Source organism: Lissotriton vulgaris, chromosome 2_2 (assembly GCF_964263255.1).
Source record: "Lissotriton vulgaris chromosome 2_2, aLisVul1.2, whole genome shotgun sequence".
Lineage (NCBI taxonomy): Eukaryota > Metazoa > Chordata > Amphibia > Caudata > Salamandridae > Lissotriton > Lissotriton vulgaris.
This window is the reverse complement of record NC_141688.1, coordinates 320,111,659-320,133,200: the sequence shown is the minus strand read 5'-3', so window position 1 is coordinate 320,133,200 and position 21,542 is coordinate 320,111,659. Positions and strand designations below refer to the sequence as shown.

The following is a 21,542-nucleotide window of genomic DNA, read 5'->3' as shown; positions in this document are numbered from 1 at the left end:
ATAGACAACAAAAATATCGAATTTTAGGTAAGTAAGTTAATATCGATTTTTTAATAAAGTGTTTTTTATGTTAGTATATGTGTTAAAAGTGTATATTTATTTTATAATTTATTTTAAGTAATACATTTTATGGTATTTAATTTTTGCGTAATATAATTCTGTAGCGGGCTGTGGGTTTATAGGGGAAAAGGGTGGGAAGTAATTTAATTATAATTAATTAAATATTTTTATTTATTTATTGGTATATATTTTGAATTAATTGTTAATTAATTTTTAATTGGTAATTAATTAAAATATAATTGGTAATTAATAAAATATAATTGGTAATTAATTTTTATTAATTGATTAATTGATAATTATGTTAATTTATTTTCTGTAGCGGGTTGTGGGTTTATAGGGGAATAGGGTGGGAAGTAATTTAATTATAATTAATTAAATATTTTAAATTATTTATTGGTATTTATTTTGAATTAATTGTTATTTTTTTTAATTGGTAATTAATTAAAATATAATTGGTAATACATTTTTATTAATTGATTAATTGAAAATTATGTTAATTTTAATAATTTATTTTCTGTAGCGGGTTGTGGGTTTATAGGGGAATAGGGTGGGAAGTAATTTAATTGTAAATAATTAAATATTTTAATTTATTGGTATTTATTTTGAATTGTTAATTCTTTTTTAATTGGTAATTAATTTAATTATAATTGGTAATTAATTTTTATTAATTGATTAATTGATAATTATGTTAATTTTATTAATTTATTTTCTGTAGCGGGTTGTGGGTTTATAGGGGAATTGGGTGGGAAGTAATTTAATTGTAATTAATTTAAAACATTTATTTTTTCATTGGTATTTATTTTGAATTAATTGTTAATTATTTTTCAATTGTTAATTAATTAATTGTTAATTAATTTGTATTCATAGGTAATAATTTTTTAGTAATAATTTTTTTGTATTTTTAATTGATTAATTATTATATATTACATTTGTAATTACTTTTAATTAATTTGTAATTGGTATTAATATTTAATTTATTTGTATTCATATATGAAGTATTTACTTTCCCTACTGTTGCACTCACTGGAGTGAGAATAGTAATATTTACCCCTACGCTATCCAACGCTTTCCCTACTGTTGCACTCTCTGGAGTGGGAATAGTAATTTTTACCCCTACGCTATCCAACTCTTTCCTTACTGTTGCCCTCCTTGGAGTCGGAATAGTAATTTTTACCCCTACGCTATCCAACGCTTTCCCTACTGTTGCACTCCCTGGAGAGGGAATAGTAATTTTTACCCCTACGCTATCCAACGCTTTCCCTACTGTTGCACTCCCTGGATTGGGAATAGTAATTTTTACCCCTAAGCTATCCAACGCTTTCTCTACTGTTGCACTCACTGGAGTGGTAATAGTAAATTTTACTCTCCCGCTAACCTACGGTAAAAATATTGTATATTTTTTATTAATATTATGTATATGTATATATATATATATATCTCTGCCACTCCCCTCCGCAAGCAGGATACAAGCGCTCTCTTCTCCCGAAAAGAAACATGGAGCACAGACCCAAGTAGGTGAAAAAATTGTCGGTTTATTGAGCTGTTACTCAGTCGGCCATTACGCGTTTCGGTACTGACGTACCTTGATCACATGACACTTTATTTTGGTGCAAAGGAACAGACATATCATGGAAAAAGCGTGCAGATTACTCAATGAAATACTTGGTTTGAAAACAGCATTCTGCACGCAATTTACAAGTCGTGAAAGTTTTCCTCTGCGCTTCTCTACAAGAGATTATGGCCTGCATGTTTAAAAGGACAAACCACGTGGGCAATTCAAAATGTTAGAGAGACTGCCTCCCGTGATCAAGGCTCTGGCGAGCAGAAACGTTGGGAACAGTGAGCCTCTTGGCCCTCGTGTCATTTCAGGAATAAAGGATTTTGAAAAGCAACATTTCCAGAGTCAGTGTGTGCTTCTTTCGAAGGTAAAGGAGGAGTGTGGAAAATATTATCTGGAAGCCTTGCACCAGATGCACTGACCGCCCTGCCAAGGTCAGGCTCCCTGCGTGGCAATGGCGTTGGTGATATATATATATATATATATATATATATATAGAGCAAACGCCAGAATGGGTTCTACTGGGGTCCTGCTCCCGTCGTCAGGTGGCGCGTTGATCGGCGAACCCAAAATGCCGATAATTAATTGTCAATCCACAGGTTGCATGTAAGCAAACGCGCACTCGGCCATATGTCTGCTTAAAGAATTTTATTCCTCACATAAACGTTACGCGTTTCGACACTAAGTGTGTCTTGTTCACACGTTAACCAGCAAAACAAAATGCCTGTATTAAATAAACATTGACAATGGACTTGATTCATCGATATAGAAAAAGTACACGTAGTTGAGGCTCGTTGGTGACAGAGGTAAATAAGAGTGCCATCTTTGAATGTATACAATAACATCACATTACTATATGTATTAATCATATGAAGATGCATTTTGCAAAGACTCGAGTGTGTCCGGCAGAACATAGATAGGCAAAAGAAATACTTATAAGTAATTTCTAACTCTGTCTGTAAAAGCATGTAAATCAAAACACTTCAAGCGGTCCCCCTGGGGTACATTACATGAGTGCTGCACGTTGTCTGATTAAACAGTAATCTATCTAAGGTCTAGTGCCTATTGGTGAATAGATTGCATGCATTTGATTGCTAATAGCGGTAGGTATAAATCTCACAGGACGAGTGCCATTGTGAAAAAAACCTGAACGTGCCAAATTGCAGAACCACATTAAGAATAAGCAGAAATACTTTGCTCTAGGTTTTCATGACTCATGGACTCTGTCATCCATCAACATATCCATGCCGGGAAACGATACCTTGTCTCAGAGACGGGCTTTGGTCTTTACGAGCTCTGGTACCCCTGGTATGCTAGTTCGATGACTCTTGTCCACAAGCTCCTTAGAAGCACAATCTGTCATCCTAAGAGTAGTAGACATTCCTCACTCATGCTGAGCTCATCCCGTACTCTCCAGATTTGGCTCATTGCCGCTTGTACAACTGCATTGAGGGGTTTTGCCCCGTCTAGGAAGTTTCAGCATTGTCTTATCCCGAGTGCCTCTTTGGTTTTCAATATGCTCATGTGTCCATGTGTGGCTTCTTGGTTCTCCTCCAGGCAAAGCACTCTTGGGCTCATTCTCAAAAAGTCTTGGCCCCCCTCATCTTCCTCTTGCGCTTCGGTGTCAGTTGGTGTTGCCAGATACCTGAACAGGTAACCCGCTGAGTTGTTTACCCCGGGTCGGTTTACAATTTTAGAGGTGTACGATTAGAGTTGTACAGCCCATCATTCGATACGCGGCGGTCTGTTTCTGGCAGAGAGGGCAAACAAGAGGACTAGTGGTTGTGGTCGGTCACCACCCGGCATCTCTGCCTGCAGAGATACAGGTGGAAATGACCGCAAGCCCATCAAATCACCAATGCCTTGCACACGATCTGGGCATACCGGGTCTCTGTGTCAGTGACAGCCCAGCTGGTGTAGGCGATAGGGACCCGTGATCCTTCGTGCTTTTCTTGCATCAGGACAGCATCAAGGTCCACGTGGCAAGCATCTAAACCAGGTCCGTCCTGCGCTTTGAGACAAAGTACTCCATTTTTGCATGGTCCAGTAGTACCTCCTTCACCATCCTGAATGCCCAGTCGGTTCTTCTGGCCCACCTCAGGGGCAGTCGAGCTTCGTTAGGTCTCAGAGAGGTGCTGACAGAGTAGCCAGGTTGGGAATGAACTGCCTACAGTAGTTGGCCATCCCCATAAACCTTCTCGCCTTCCTGTGTATTTTGTGGTCTGCCACGGTTTTCATGGCATCAGCTTTCTGTGGGTCGGCCTGCAGCCCATCGCCTGTGAAGTTCTATCCGAAGAATTTGACAGCATTGGTGTAGAATACGCATTTCCCCTTGTGTAGGGTCAACCTGCAGTCTGCCGGTCTCTGAAGCTTAGCCTTCAGCCTTGCATCGTGGTTTTTGAGGCTGTCAGAGTAAATTAAGATGTCATCACTCACGTTCAGCATGCCAACTAACCTGGACAGGGTCTGCCGAATGACATCTTGGAAAAGCTTGGCGGGGATCAGATCCCGAAGTTAAGGCATCTGTACTTGTAAAAGACAACATGAGTTGAGAACATGGTTATATATATGCATGCCCCGCTGAGTTCGAGCTGGTGGTAACCTGTATTAAGATCTAACTTGGAGAATCAATGAGCCCCACTAAGGTCAGTCACTATTTCATCTACCATGGAGGTGATGTGCCTATCATGGTGTATTATCTTGTTTAGTAGCCGCATGTCTATGCATAGTCTTATGGCCCCCGGTTGTCTAGTTTTGGAAGTGATCACTAGGAATGAGACCCATGTGGTAGGCCCAGTCACTTTTTCATTGATCCCTAACCATACAAGCTGGTCCAGTTCCTTTTTTGGTCTCGCCTAACGTTGTAGCGCACATGCGCTTCTCGCTCTGCGAGGCATATTGTAGTAGGGTGAGTTTTACAAGTGGAGTTGAAACCCCGCCCCATGTTTCCATTGGCTTGCGTCATCGTCCACGCTAAACGTTGGCTTTTGATTGTAAATTAGGCTTCTTAGTCCCTCCTTGTTATCGCCCATCTCTTTTTGGCCCCGCCCATCCACCCTCCCGGAGAGCTGGAAGCACGCTGAGATCAATGCCTTACTGAAGAAACCCAAGGCGGACCCTAAGGACCTCAAGAACTTCCGGTCCATCTCCATGCTCCTGTTCCCGGCGGAAGTGATCCAGAAGATTGTCAACAAGCAACTGAAACACTGCCTTGAAGAGAACAACGCTCTGGACTCGTCCCAATCTGAATTCCGCAGTAACCACAGCAGTGAAACTGCCCTCATCGCCGCCATCGACAACATCAGGACCATGCTGGACAATGACAAAATTGCGGCCCTCATCCACCTTTTGGCTGCCTTTGACACCATCTGCCACCAAACCCTATGCACACGGCTCCGCAACACAGGGATCAGCGACAAAGCCCTGGACTGGACCACCTCCATCCTCACCGACAGAACCCAGAGTGTCCGCCTCCCCCTTTCCAATCTGAAGCCACCAAGATCATCTGTGGCGTTCCCCAAGGATCATCCCTCTGCCGGACACTCTTCAACGTCTACCTGGCACCGCTCGCCATCATCGTCCGATCGCATGACCTCAACATCATCTCATATGCTGATGAAACCCAGCTGATCCTCTCCCTCACCAAAGCCCCCACCACCGCCAAAACCAATCTCCACGAAGGAATGAATGCCGTTTCCCAATGGATGAAGAACAGCCGCCTGAAACTTAACTCAGAAAAGACGGAGGTCCTCATCCTCGGATCCATCCCCTCCGCCTGAGACAACTCCTGGTGGCCGGCAACGCTGGGAGATGCACTGACACCCACTGACCATTCGCGCAACCTGGGGTTCATCCTAGACTCATCGCTATCAATGACCCAGCAAGTCATGCCGTCTCCTCCTCCTGCTTCAACACCCTCCGCATGCTTCGCAAGATCTACAGATGGATCCCCACCGGAACCAGAAGGACAGTCACCCAGGCCCTTGTCAGCAGCAGACTGGACTACGGCAATGCCCTCTACGTGTGAACCATGGCCAAACTCCAGAAAATACTTCAATGCATACTAATTGCCTCTGCTCGCCTTATCCTCGACATCCCTCGCCACAGCAACATCACTGCCCACCTGAGAGACCTGCACTGGCTTCCCGTCAACAAGAGGATCACCTTCAAGCTCCTCACCCACGCTCACAAAGCACTCCACAACACTGGACCAGTGTACCTCAATGAACGACTCACCTTCTACACCCCGAATCGCCAGCTCCGCTCTGCTGATCTCGTCCTTGCCACCGTCCCACGCATCCGGAGAATGACCGTCAGCAGCAGATCATTCTCCCACCTTGTTGCTAAGTCCTGGAACACCCTCCCCATCCACCTACGACAGACCCAGGACCTGCTGGCCTTCAGGAGACTCCTCAAGACCTGGCTGTTCGAGCAGTAGCAGCACCCCTCCCCCAACCCCCCCAGCGCCTTGAGACCCGCACAGGTGAGTAGTGCGCTCTACAAATGATTGATTGATTGACTGATAAGGGAAACATCTTGTTCCTAATCCTCGAATGGACACCATTACTTACTTTTCTAAGTCTCTGTTACCCAAATCATATTTCTTTTCATTGAATGTGACATTTCCGTTTAGATTTTTAGGTCTCGCCTGAGGCAGCGCATGCGCTATCTGTGAGACATTTAGTGTGTGGGCTTTTAAAAGTCCTACCACAGCTTTTTGGCTGTCATAGAGTGTGCGGTTACGCGTACAATGACGAGCAGAGGCGCCATCTGGCTTTCCTCTCTCGTTATGGTACGCGCACATCGCACACCACTCGCCACCCTGCTTTCACTCTTGCCGTCGCGCGCGTGCACCACTCCCGGGCTTGTTTATCTCGGCCTTCTGTAGACGCCCCTGTTTCCTCTGGGGCTTCGTACATCTTGCACTTATCTTGATGTACTGCCGGATTTCTATTGGCTCCAACTGGTATTGGTCCCTTTTCAGTCAATGGCCTTGTGACATTGTACTGATTCACAGTTAGAAGTGGATTTTTTACTGCCTTCCTTATCTTGTAGTAGCACTAGAATCTGTTTAGAGTAGTATTTCTTTTATTTCTATGACTTTTTACTCTCGCCTTATCAGAATCCCTCAGTGAACTCTGACTATATTCTCACTTTAATTTGCTCTCACTTACCAGCTCGGTGTAGTTTGTGCTGTACAGTTTAATTATATTTTGAGGTCACAATATATTCTCCTTATGGCCGCCGGTTTATTTCTCTTCTGCAGGACACGCTCTAGTCTGCTACTCTGAGTGGTCCACCTGATCTGGGGTTGTATTTTAAGTCTGCGCTCCAGACCAGCCTCACATGACCTTTCCTACATGACTCACCCATTGACTGCGCCATTTGAGATGCCGAATTCAGGAACGCTGTACCCGTCCAAGGCTCCAGTCCCTTACTGTCTGAAGACCCTTTCCACATAACTCAAGGTCCAGCTTCACTCGAAAAGAGAATAAGGAAGGGGGGCCTGCCCCAGACACGTTCTGGAGGACACGGATCCATACTGCACCGCATTAGGTAAGCTCCGGGGTATTCATCTAGACTGATGGAATGGCATTTATAGAGCGCATGGCTACCCGGAGGCCTCCCAGCGCTTGGGGTTAACTTGGGTTTTAGCTTCTTGCCATTTTTGTAAAGTCACTTGTGTATCACCTTTTTAGGTCTTGCCTAAACCACACACTCACCTTTGCTTCCACTAGTTCCAGCCTCTTACCTTCCCTCGCACCCAGGGGTCTACCGCTGCGCTTCGCACTGGAGCCCCCCCATACACACATCCCTTTCTGCTTTCTAGAGTTAGTTATTGGCACTAGTTTAGCACTTACTACCATAGTTATGGCGTTGCAGCACATGAAGTGATTTGTGTAGTGAGCAGAGGGCTTCACCTCGAAACTCCTCGCTGCAGCAACACCACCTCTCACCCCGCTATGCCTCCATCAATCCCAGCGTGATTCTCGCCACCCTCTGATGTACTACTCATCGGAGTAGGGAGTACCCTCACTCATCCCCAGCTGTGCTTCGGCCCCTCCACCCGACCCCAGCTGTCATTCGTGATCTTGCCCCTCGGAGATGCGCTTCTCGCAAGAGCGCACTTACGCACGCATTACTAGTGCACTCCTCTGTGCGCTTCCCACAAGAGTGATGCACTCCCTGCTGTGCGCATGACTCGTGCTCTCCCCGCTGTGCTTCACGTCCCTCTGCCTGCATTACTAGTGGGCTCCCCTATATGCCTGTGGTGAAGTTCCGTCTGCTCCAGAGGCGCAGCAGTACTTTAGAAACTGCACCCAACAGTTTGAGGCTGTCTGCAAAGAAACAAATATATACCAGTGGCACAAAAGTTAGCAGGGCAAGAGACAACATTTTATAATTGAGTCCAGTAGTATGCCAGTTGTATAATGCTGAGGTTTCTGCTCTTTATGGACAGACAAATCAACGAGTCCTCAACAGGACAACTGAAATTCCAGCAACTTAGATAACTGCAAAGGCGAGAAACAAAGATAGTATAGCAGCGAAGAATGTGGTGCAAAAATGTCCATTAACCCCTTCACTGCGGCGGCTATTCCGCCGCAGTGCTAAGGGGGCGGGGCGGCCGCATGCTGGTGACGGAACCGCTCCGTCACCAGCGTCGGTGGCGCTGTGCTTATGACCGAGCGGTTCCGTCATGGCCCGCCCCGCTCAATGGAATGCTCAGCGCAGGCGCGGAATTCGCGCCGCGCAGGCGCTCCGAGCGGGCCTTGACGGAACCGCTCCGTCATCAGCACAGCGCCACCGCAGCTGATGACGGAGTGGTTCCGTCATCAGCAGGCAAGGGGTTAATCATGTGGTGCGTAAAATAAATAAACTTCATTTAGCCCGAGGGTTCAAAAGTTAGTCGCTGAAGAAACAACCATTGGCATAGCCAATAGGTCTCACCTATCGGATCTTATAAGTGTTTAGCCTTGCAACAGTTGATGTTGTTGCACCAAGGATTTGTGCTGCATAACTAAATACTTATTAGGTCCCAAAAGTGAGACCTATTGGCTAAGCCAATGCTTGTTCCATTGAGCCCTCCAGATAAAAATATTGTGCCAATGTAATCCAGTTTCCTTCTCAGCGAGTGTACCTCCTCGTGCCAGTTGGATCTGCCCCCTTTAGTAATGTGAACATGCTGAGTCATGGAGTGGGTGAGATAAGAACCAAACAGACCAGGTGCCTCTCATCAGTTCATCTTCTAAATGTGTCTCCATCGAATACCCAGAAAGCTTGTCCAGTGACAGTGGGCCCGATTCACAGAACTAATTTAAGACAAAATCCTAACCTTGCTACCATTTTGGTATTCACAGAAGTTAGGACTCCTAACTTTAGCCCTCCTGAACTGAGAAAAATCCTAACTTTAAGACTTTGGGTGTTCACAGAAAGCATTTAGGAGTCCTAAAATTAAGAGTCCTAACTTGACTACTCCTCAACTGAGAAAAATCCTTACTTTAAGACTTTCGGTATTCACAGAAGGCATTTAGGAGTCCTAAAGTTAGGACTCCTGACTTCTGTGAATACCAAAATGGTAGTAAGGCCAGGATTTTTTCTGAAGTTAGTTCTGTGAATCGGGCCCAATGATGCACCACTGCCCAGCTGTGGCAGCAAAGGAGGGCTACTGAGATTATGTGGCAGTGGCAGACCAAGCTGTGTGGCAGAGGTGACTAAATCATGTGGCCTGAGAACAAATTACAAGGCAAGAAAATCTAAATGGAATCACTTGGCGTATTGTGCGATTGAAGGAAAAGGATGAACCACCAACGGTTTCATTTATTGCCTGGCGATTTTAATATTTTACTAGACTGATGCAAAAGAAACTCCGGAAGTTTAACAATCCATAGGTTTCTGAGAAAACGATTCTGACAACAATTTTTAACACTGCAGCCCTGGGAAATTTCCCTGTCACATGGGCACAATCACTCATTGTTCCACTTTTTAAAAAGGGTTCACGCTCGGAGGCCTGTAATTATCGGCCAATCTCCCTGCTGGATTCCTCCATAAAAGTGATGAGCAGGGTTCTTTTGAAAAGATTGGAAACCTGGGCCGAAGAAAACGGGGCTTTAACACCGGTGCAATATGGATTCCGCAAGGGTATGGGAACAATCGAACAATGCGTTAACTTAGATCTTCTCATCAACAAATACACCGTAGCCAAAGAGGGCAACTTGATTATGTGTTTTGCTGATCTGAGTAGCGCGTTCGATTTAGTAGACCATTCCCTCCTGTGGAAAGTGTTGCTCGAATCTGGGGCCCCGGAGGAGATAGTATTTTTTCTGGCGAGAGTTTACGAGAGGTTGTCATGTAGTGTTAGATATGGGCCTCCAGGAGAACAAACTCCTTTTTTCCAGTTAAAAGAGGTATAAGACAGGGCTGCGTACTGGCCCCCCTTTTATTCTCCCTTTTTATCAACCAAATAGCTACAGTATTAAATAACACCCCAGCAGACACCCCAATAATTGAAGGTAGAGTGGCGTCTGTTCTGCTTTATGCAGATGACGCTGTTTTATTTTCCCGCACCCCTTTAGGTCTTCAGCAGCTTATTGATGAATTTGCACATTTTATAAAAGAAAGGAAACTTTTAATTAACAAGTCAAAGACTTATACCATGGCCTGCGGGAGGACAAAGAAGACATCAAGGCCTTTTTTTCTTGATGGTTCGAAAATACAAGCCGTTAAAACTTTCTGTTATTTAGGCATTACTTTTGATCAAAATGGCAAATGGGCAGGCGAGCAAGAAAACATTAAACTAAAAATGATAAGGAACACAAATGGGATTTTTCATTTTGCAAGTAAACTTGGGGACTGGAGGATAAAAGATATGCTGACCATCTATAATGCCAGATGCGTTTCCTCAGCTCTGTATGGAGCTGGAATATGGGGTCATTCCTCCACAGTCGAACTTCAAAAAAGCGAAAACTGCTTCCTAACACGGCTTTTGAGTACCCCAGCGTCGGCCTCAACCTATTTAATCCACCAAGAAACTGGCCTTAATTATATATCGGTCTTAGCAGCTCTACGCCCATTGCTATGATGGCGTTCGATTTGGGATAAGACGGAGACTGAGTTCACACAGAGAATAATTAGAGACTGTCTTAAATTAGATTTTTGTTCTCGCATCCCTTGGTTGAGCTATATTATTCATCGGTGTAGTAGTTTGCTTGATTTTAACATTCTAAAGGAGTCAGAATACGCAATCCCCTTTACAAAGAAAGAAATTAAAGATTCGTTCTTATTTTATAAAAGGGAAGAGCGACAAACTAATTAGGCCCCAAAAAAACTTTTATATTTTATACACAACTCGGACTCAAAAAAGGGTTCCAGGCATAGTTAACGGAGGTGTCAAGATCCTCACACCGTTTTGTTTTGACACGCCTGAGGTTGGGGACCGCCCACCATTTAGTATCCCTCCCAGGAATGGGAGAAAGGTCTTCCATGAAATGTCCTTGTGACAATATTTCCAACCAGAGTTGTTGTCATTTTTTAATATTTTGCAAGTTTTATTCCTCCTTGAGGAAATTTTATCTGAAGTCAATTTTTTTTAAATAGAATGTACGTAAAACAATGGATGCGATGAATTTATTGCATGCTCTTGAGAATACAGATATTTGTTTCCGGGTTGCACTATTTATATCAAAATGCAGAGCAGCCAGGAAATCAATAGTTTTGTAACAACTTGCAGCTGGTATTCTGGGAGAAGTATACGCTAGTTTCCATCCATGTGTATATAGTCGGGGTATTAAGTCGAGTTTTTGACTCCAACATTACAGCGAATATCGGCTTTTCGCTTGCCTTTGTCAGTCTGCATGAGAATACGAATATGCAGATCATGCGTGGTACTGTTATAAATTTGAGCTCTCTGTATGCACACGTCACTTTAGTAAAAACTCTTGGTAAACATTTTTAGCTAGGATACTGTTTTAGTACAATGTTTTAATGAAATAGTTGCCATCCATACTTTTTTAAATATGTATTAATACTGTTTCCTTTCTAGTGCCATCTATTGCTTGGAAATGAATGCTTAGATAAATATGCCACCAGTAAATAATAATCATTTTGTATTTTATGATTTTATGTAATTGCATGTATATTTCTTGTTTATTGTCGCTTTTATGGTTGTACTATGCAAACCGAATACAGCTTTCTGGAATGAAATGATACAAGCGTGTGAATGACATTGTACTAGTAGGGTACTTCCTGCCTCGCACAGTGAAACAGATGATGTAAAACGTATATATCGGCGTGCACCCTTTAGAAATAAAAGAAGCGCCTCTTTCACGCGGCGCTTCACTTTTATCTTCCAAAACTGGTTCTGGTTCTGGAAGATCCCGAAACTCTGGAGCGGCTCTTTCTGCGGAGGAACAGCTGCGGGACCGGAGCGTGTGGGGGGTGCTGGGGTGAAATACAAGCTCCTGGGACCTAGGACTAGTGAAATGGCATGGGTATGGTAAAGTGAGCCGAGCTGCTGAACTCTGCCATGATACGGATAGTAAATTATGTGGCAACTTTACACTTACACGAAAAAACAGCAGCCGCTGAAATGCACCGGTTTCAAAGCCAGATAAGGGTTGGTTTTTAGATTTCTGGAGGGCGTAGAAAGTCAGGACATAGCTGGGGCCCTGAAAGGCCATAGGCGGTCAGCTGGGACTCCTGAAGGGCACGGGTGGTCAGCTGGGGCCCCTGAAGTGCGCAGACAGCAGGGGCCCTGAAAGGCCATAGGCGGTCAGCTGGGACCCCTGAAGGGCACGGGTAGTCAGCTGGGGCCCCTGAAGGGCACATGTGGTTGATCAAAGAAACAGATGGGGCCCCTGAAGGGCGTAGACAGTCGGGACATAGCTGGGGTCCTGAAAGATACAGCTGGTCAGCTGAGATCCCCTGAAGGGCACGGGTGGTCAGCTGGGGCCCCTGGCAGTCACGGCATGGTAGGGCCCTGGGCCCTGTGCTAGGACCCTGACGCCACTATCTAGGACGTGGGAGCGACGCCGTGAACGTGCGGGGCAGGATCAGCTCTGTACGGTGAGCGTGCGGGGACCGCGGGATGCGTGAGCTCTGCAGGGGCCACACGGGACAGCCTGTGAGGGGCACCTATAGGATCCAGCCCCCCGGGCCCCCTCTCACCTGGGGTAAGGGTCCCTCGTGGGTGGTTTGTCAGCCGCTTCGGCAGGAACGGAGTCTGGAGCGGTCCGAGGAGGAAGTACAGTGAGGAGGGAGGGAGGGAGGGAGGAGAGGGGAGGGGAGGGGGAGGGGCATGAGAGAGGGAGGTGAAGGGGTAGGAAGGGGGCACCGGGAAAACGCACAGCTTTGGAGGGGGGGTTAATATTTATTTATTTATTTATTTATGCATTTTTATATAGCGCGGACTTTACCCGAAGGTGTCAGAGCGCTTCACATAAGGAACAGAAATGAAAATAATGAGAAACATTACAAAAGAACAGATTGCAAACGCATACGTTACAGTACATAAGGTAATAGTGACATTTGTGTGCAAACAAAATACATGAGGTAGTAAAAATTGTGCGCATCCAAAAATACATGAGGTAGTAATAAGTGCACAGGAGGAAAAAGTGACAAGTGTGCAGTTACAAGAGAAGATAAAGTATCATTTGGGGTATAATACTGCAAAAGGTGCTAGACACTCCGGCACAAGAACAAGTGTTATGTAGGCAGAGGTGGCACTTGTGCCAGTATCAAAGGTAAAAACATGTGAGAGGTCGCAAATCGTGTGTTACAAGGGCAAAGTGGTGTGTGCATGTTACAAAAGGGCACAAAACACAGGTACATGGAAAATACTCCAAAGAGGCAGACACTCCAACCCCAGGGATACACTGGGAAGGCACTTCCATGGTCGTGGAAATTATCAGTAGTGGGAAGCCTTCCTCCAAATAACAAGAGGACGTGAATTACTTTTGGAGGTGTCTCTGGAGGAGGAGAGCTTTGAGGTCCCTTTTGAAGGCCTGGGAGGAGGCGGTGGTCCACAGCTGAGGCGGGAGTGAGTTCCAGATTCTCACTGCGTTGCCTGAGAAGGATTGGGCCATCGATCTTTCCTTCTTGAAAGTGGGAGGTTCAAGTAGTAGATTCTCCGCATTTCGAGATGGTCTAGAGCCTCCAGAGAGTTTCAGTTTATTCACCAGGTAGAGAGGAGGAGAGGAGGAGTGCAAGGCTTTGTGAGTGATACAGGCAGTCTTGTAGATAGCGCTAGCCTCGAAGGGAAGCCAGCGGAGGGTGGATAACATTGGTGTGATGTGATCGCTTCTTTTGGCCCCATAAATGAAGCGAGCTGCAGAATTAAAAACAGACTTAAGTGGGGACAGGTGAGATTTGGGGAGGCCAATAAGAATAGCGACTACGGAGGGGAGAGAGGGGCCATGGGGAGGATACATTTTTGTTGCAGTTTCTATAGCGCCCACTCGCCCCAGTGCTATCACAGCGCTTTGCACGTGCGCACGATCACACAACTCAAGGTCAGATAGATTCTTTTTCACGCACGAGGAGAATGAGATCCAGTGATTTCCCAGAGTCACAGGTTGTGTGAGCCGACGCCGGGACTCAACCCACATTATGTCCATGATTTCCCAGGACAAGGGGGGCTGGCTACAATGCAAGACAGGTGCTCTGTCAGGTGCCTCCAGATTTACATAACCACGCCCCTTCATTAGTACAGGCACTCCCCTTTCCTTCCCGGCGGGCCCTGAAACGCAGGAACCCCAACCTGGGGGGACAAAGTAGCAGCCCCCCCCCCACATCCTCCCGGGAGAACAGAGTAGCAGCCCCCCAGGGAAGACAGAAAAGCAGCCCCCTCCCCCCCCCCTCAAGAGAGTGAAGCACCCTCCCCCCTCCTGGGAGGACAGAGTAGCAGCCCCCCTGGGAAGACAGAGAAGCCGCTCCCCCACCCCCCACCGGAGGACAGAGTAGCAGCCCCCCCCCCCCCCCAGGGAAGACAGAGAAGCAGCCCCCCCCCCCGAGGACAGAGTAGCAGCCCCCCTCGCCCCTGAAAGATCTCCTCTGGGTCAGCAGACACAGGGCAGTACCGAGGGTGAGCTGACACCCAGAGGGCAGTACCGAGGGTGAGCTGACACCCAGACACAGGGTAGTATCGAGGGTGAGCTGACACCCAGACACAGGGCAGTACCGAGGGTGAGCTGACACCCAGAGGGCAGTACCGAGGGTGAGCTGACACCCAGACACAGGGTAGTATCGAGGGTGAGCTGACACCCAGACACAGAGCAGTACAGAGGGTGAGCTGACACCCAGACACAGGGCAGTACCGAGGGTGAGCTGACACCCAGACACAGGTCCGTACCGAGAGTGAACTGACACCCAGACACAGGGCAGTACCGAGGGTGAGCTGACACCCAGAGGGTAGTACTGAGGGTGTGCTGACACCCAGAGGGCAGTACCGAGGGTGAGCTGACACCCAGACACAGGGTAGTATCGAGGGTGAGCTAACACCCAGAGGGCAGTACTGAGGGTGTGCTGACACCCAGACACAGGTCCGTACCGAGAGTGAACTGACACCCAGACACAGGGCAGTACCGAGGGTGAGCTGACACCCAGAGGGCAGTACTGAGGGTGTGCTGACACCCAGAGGGCAGTACCGAGGGTGAGCTGACACCCAGACACAGGGTAGTATCGAGGGTGAGCTAACACCCAGAGGGCAGTACCGAGGGTGAGCTGACATCCAGACACAGAGCAGTACCGAGGGTGAGCTGACACCCAGAGGGCAGTACCGAGGGTGAGCTGACACCCAGACACAGAGCAGTACAGAGAGTGAGCTGACACCCAGACACAGGGCAGTACCGAGGGTGAGCTAACACCCAGAGGGCAGTACCGAGGGTGAGCTGACACCCAGAGGGCAGTACCGAGGGTGAGCTGACACCCAGACACAGGGTAGTACCGAGGGTGAGCTAACATCCAGAGGGCAGTACCGAGGGTGAGCTGACACCCAGACACAGAGCAGTACCGAGGGTGAGCTGACACCCAGACACAGAGCAGTACAGAGGGTGAGCTGACACCCAGACACAGGGCAGTACCGAGGGTGAGCTGACACCCAGAGGGCAGTACCGAGGGTGAGCTGACACCCAGACACAGGGTAGTATCGAGGGTGAGCTAACACCGAGAGGGCAGTACCGAGGGTGAGCTGACACCCAGACACAGAGCAGTACCGAGGGTGAGCTGACACCCAGAGGGCAGTACCAAGGGCGAGCTGACACCCAGACACAGAGCAGTACAGAGAGTGAGCTGACACCCATACACAGGGCAGTACTGAGGGTGAGCTAACACCAAGAGGGCAGTACCGAGGGTGAGCTGACACCCAGAGGGCAGTACCCAGGGTGAGCTGACACCCAGACACAGGGTAGTACCGAGGGTGAGCTAACACCCAGAGGGCAGTACCGAGGGTGAGCTGACACCCAGACACAGAGCAGTACAGAGGGTGAGCTGACACCCAGACACAGGGCAGTACCGAGGGTGAGCTGACACCCAGACACAGGGCAGTACCGAGGGTGAGCTGATACCCAGAGGGCAGTACCGAGGGTGAGCTGACACCCAGAGGGCAGTACCGAGGGTGAGCTGACACCCAGACACAAGGTAGTATCGAGGGTGAGCTGACACCCAGACACAGAGCAGTACAGAGGGTGAGCTGACACCCAGACACAGGTCCGTACCGAGAGTGAACTGACACCCAGACACAGGGCAGTACCGAGGGTGAGCTGACACCCAGAGGGCAGTACCGAGGGTGAGCTGACACCCAGACACATGGCAGTACCGAGGGGGAGTTGACACCCAGACACAGGGCAGTACAGAGGGTGAGCTGACACCCAGACACAGGGCAGTACCGCGGGGGAGTTGACACCCAGACACAGGGCAGCACCGAGGGGGAGCTGACACCCAGAGGGCAGTACCGAGGGTGAGCTGACACCCAGACACAGAGCAGTACCGAGAGTGAGCTGACACCCAGACACAGAGCAGTACCGAGGGTGAGCTGACACCCATATACAGGGCAGCCCCGAGAGTGAGGTGACACCCAGACAAAGGGCAGAACCGAGGGGGAGCTGACACACAGACACAGTGCCGCACCGAGAGTGAGCTGACACCCAGATACAAGGCAGTACCGAGAGTGAGCTGACACCCAGACACAGGGCAGCAAAGAGAGTGTGCTGACACCCAGAAACAGGGCAGTACCGTGGGTCAGCTGACACCCAGACACAGGGCAGTACCGAGGGTCAGCTGACACCCTGGCACAGGGTAGTACCGAGGGTGAGCTGACACCCAGACAGAGGGCAGTACAGAGGGTGTACTGACACCCAGACACAGGGCAGTACCGAGGGTGAGCTGACACCCAGACACAGGGCAGTACTGAGAGTGAGCTGACACCCAGACACAGGGCAGCACCGAGGGTGAGCTGACACCCAGACACAGGGCAGTACCGAGGGTGAGCTGACACCCAGAGGGCAGTACCGAGGGTGAGCTGACACCCAGACACAGAGCAGTACAGAGAGTGAGCAGACACACAGACACAGTGCCGCACCGAGAGTGAGCTGACACACAGACATAGGGCAGTACCGAGAGTGAGGTAACACCCAGACACAGGGCAGTACTGAGGGGGAGCTGACACCCAGATACAGGGCAGCATGGAGAGTGAGGTTACACTCAGACACAGGGCAGTACCGAGGGGGAGCTGACACACAGACACAGGGCAGTACCGAGAGTGAGCTGACCCCCAGGCAGAGGGCAGTACCAGCTACAGGGCAGTACCGAGGGGGAGCTGACACCCAGATACAGGGCAGTACCGAGGGGGAGCTGACACCCAGACACAAGGCAGTACCAAGAGTGAACTGACACCCAGACACAGGGCATTACCGAGGGGGAGTTGACACCCAGACACAGGGCAGCACAGAGAGTGTGCTGACACAAAGACACAGGGCAGTACCGAGGGTCAGCTGACCCCCAGATACAGGGCAGTACCGAGAGTGAGCTGACACCCAAATACAGGGCAGTACCGAGGGGGAGCTGACACCCAGACACAAGGCAGTACCGAGATTGAGCTAACACCCAGACACAGGGCAGCACAGAGAGTGTGCTGACACCCAGACACAGGGCAGTACCGAGGGTCAGCTGACACCCTGGCACAGGGCAGTACCGAGGGTGAGCTAACACCCAGACAGAGGGCAGTACAGAGGGTGAGCTGACACCCAGACATAGGGCAGTACCAGACACAGGGCAGTACAGAGGGTGAGCAGACACACAGTCACAGTGCCGCACCGAGAGTGAGCTGACACCCAGATACAGGTCAGTACCGATAGGGAGCTGACTTCCAGACACAAGGCAGTACCGAGAGTGAGCTGGCACCCAGACACAGGGCAGTACCGAGGGGGAGCTGACACCCAGACACAGGGCAGCACAGAGAGTGTGCTGACACCCAGACACAGGGCAGTACCGAGGGTCAGCTGACACCCAGACACAGGGCAGTACCGAGAGTGAGCTGACAGCCAGACACAGGGCAGTACAGAGGGTGAGCTGACACCCAGACACAGGGCAGCACCGAGGGTAAGCTGACACCCAGACACAGAGCAGTACAGAGGGTGAGCTGACACCCAGACACAGAGCAGTACAGAGGGTGAGCTGACACACAGACACAGGGCAGTACAGAGGGTGAGCTGATAGCCAGACACAGGGCAGTACAGAGGGTGAGCTGACACCCAGACACAGGGCAGCACCGAGGATGAGCTGACACCCAGACACAGGGCAGTACCGAGAGTGAGCTGACAGCCAGACACAGGGCAGTACCGAGGGGGAGCTGACACCCAGACACAGAGCAGTACAGAGGGTGAGCAGACACACAGACACAGTGCGGCACCGAGAGTGAGGTGACACCCAGACAGAGGGCAGTACGGTGGGGGAGCTGACACCCAGACACAGGGCAGTACCGAGGGGGAGCTGACACCCAGACACAGGTCAGTACAGAGGGTGAGCTGACACCCAGACAGAGGGCAGTACAGAGGGTGAGCTGACACCCAGACACAGGGCAGTACCGAGAGTGAGCTGACAGCCAGACACAGGGCAGTACCGAGGGGGAGCTGACACCCAGACACAGAGCAGTACAGAGGGTGAGCAGACACACAGACACAGTGCCGCACCGAGAGTGAGGTGACACCCAGACAGAGGGCAGTACAGAGGAGGAGCTGGCACCCAGACACAGGGCAGTACCGAGGGGGAGCTGACACCCAGACACAGGTCAGTACAGAGGGTGAGCTGACACCCAGAAACAGGGCAGTACCGAGGGGGAGCTGACACCCAGACACAGGGCAGCACAGAGAGTGTGCTGACACCCAGACACAGGGCAGTACCAAGGGGGAATTGACACCCAGACACATTGCCGCACTGAGGGGGAGCTGACACCCAGACACAAGGCAGCACAGAGGGTGAGCAGACACCCAGACACAGGGTAGCAGCGAGAGTGAGATGACACCCAGACACAGGGCAGTACCGAGGCTGACACCCAGACACAGGGCAGTACAGAGGGTGATCAAACACACAGACACAGGGAAGTACCAAGGGTGAGCTGACACCCAGACACAGGGCAGTACAGAGAGGGAACTGACACCCTGGCAAAGGGCATTACCGAGCTGACACCCAGACAGAGGGCAGTACAGAGGGTGAGCTGACACCCAGACACAGGGCAGTACCGAGGGTGAGCTGACAGCCAGACACAGGGCAGTACCGAGGGGGAGCTGACACCCAGACACAGAGCAGTACAGAGGGTGAGCAGACACACAGACACAGTGCCGCACCGAGAGTGAGGTGACACCCAGACAGAGGGCAGTACAGAGGGGGAGCTGGCACCCAGACACAGGGCAGTACCGAGGGGGAGCTGACACCCAGACACAGGTCAGTACAGAGGGTGAGCTGACACCCAGAAACAGGGCAGTACCGAGGGGGAGCTGACACCCAGACACAGGGCAGCACAGAGAGTGTGCTGACACCCAGACACAGGGCAGTACCAAGGGGGAATTGACACCCAGACACATTGCCGCACTGAGGGGGAGCTGACACCCAGACACAAGGCAGCACAGAAGGTGAGCAGACACCCAGACACAGGGTAGCAGCGAGAGTGAGATGACACCCAGACACAGGGCAGTACCGAGGCTGACACCCAGACACAGGGCAGTACAGAGGGTGATCAAACACACAGACACAGGGAAGTACCAAGGGTGAGCTGACACCCAGACACAGGGCAGTACAGAGAGGGAACTGACACCCTGGCAAAGGGCATTACCGAGCTGACACCCAGACAGAGGGCAGTACAGAGGGTGAGCTGACACCCAGACACAGGGCAGTACCGAGGGTGAGCTGACACCCAGACACAGGGCAGTACCGAGGGTGAGCTGACACCCAGACACAGGGCAGTACCGAGGGTGAGCTGACACCCAGACACAGGGCAGCACCGAGGATGAGCAGACACCCAGACACAGGGCAGTACCGAGGCTGACACCCAGACACAGGGCAGTACAGAGGGTGAGCAGACACACAGACACTGGGAAGTACCGAGTGTGAGCTGACACCCAGACACAGGGCAGTACCGAGGGTGAGCTGACACCCAGACACAAGGCAGCACAGAGGGTGAGCAGACACCCAGACACAGGGTAGCAGCGAGAGTGAGATGACACCCAGACACAGGGCAGTACCGAGGCTGACACCCAGACACAGGGCAGTACAGAGGGTGATCAAACACACAGACACAGGGAAGTACCAAGGGTGAGCTGACACCCAGACACAGGGCAGTACAGAGAGGGAACTGACACCCTGGCAAAGGGCATTACCGAGCTGACACCCAGACAGAGGGCAGTACAGAGGGTGAGCTGACACCCAGACACAGGGCAGTACCGAGGGTGAGCTGACACCCAGACACAGGGCAGTACCGAGGGTGAGCTGACACCCAGACACAGGGCAGCACCGAGGATGAGCTGACACCCAGACACAGGGCAGTACCGAGAGTGAGCTGACAGCCAGACACAGGGCAGTACCGAGGGGGAGCTGACACCCAGACACAGAGCAGTACAGAGGGTGAGCAGACACACAGACACAGTGCGGCACCGAGAGTGAGGTGACACCCAGACAGAGGGCAGTACGGTGGGGGAGCTGACACCCAGACACAGGGCAGTACCGAGGGGGAGCTGACACCCAGACACAGGTCAGTACAGAGGGTGAGCTGACACCCAGACAGAGGGCAGTACAGAGGGTGAGCTGACACCCAGACACAGGGCAGTACCGAGAGTGAGCTGACAGCCAGACACAGGGCAGTACCGAGGGGGAGCTGACACCCAGACACAGAGCAGTACAGAGGGTGAGCAGACACACAGACACAGTGCCGCACCGAGAGTGAGGTGACACCCAGACAGAGGGCAGTACAGAGGAGGAGCTGGCACCCAGACACAGGGCAGTACCGAGGGGGAGCTGACACCCAGACACAGGTCAGTACAGAGGGTGAGCTGACACCCAGAAACAGGGCAGTACCGAGGGGGAGCTGACACCCAGACACAGGGCAGCACAGAGAGTGTGCTGACACCCAGACACAGGGCAGTACCAAGGGGGAATTGACACCCAGACACATTGCCGCACTGAGGGGGAGCTGACACCCAGACACAAGGCAGCACAGAGGGTGAGCAGACACCCAGACACAGGGTAGCAGCGAGAGTGAGATGACACCCAGACACAGGGCAGTACCGAGGCTGACACCCAGACACAGGGCAGTACAGAGGGTGATCAAACACACAGACACAGGGAAGTACCAAGGGTGAGCTGACACCCAGACACAGGGCAGTACAGAGAGGGAACTGACACCCTGGCAAAGGGCATTACCGAGCTGACACCCAGACAGAGG

At 50.4% G+C, this 21,542-nt stretch overlaps 1 protein-coding gene across 2 annotated transcripts in view; it reads right to left on the bottom strand.

The window, feature by feature from the left end:
- Positions 1-21,542, bottom strand: part of LOC147729385 (uncharacterized) — a 387,516-nt gene that overhangs the window by 279,362 nt on the left and 86,612 nt on the right. The window contains exon 1 of one of the 2 annotated variants that reach the window (XM_086959690.1): positions 12,782-12,879. The exons of the other annotated variant lie outside the window; for it this stretch is intronic. The gene's annotated coding sequence lies outside the window, so the exon portion shown is untranslated. Of the gene's footprint in view, positions 1-12,781; positions 12,880-21,542 lie in introns of those variants that run through there. 2 annotated transcript variants of the gene reach the window in all.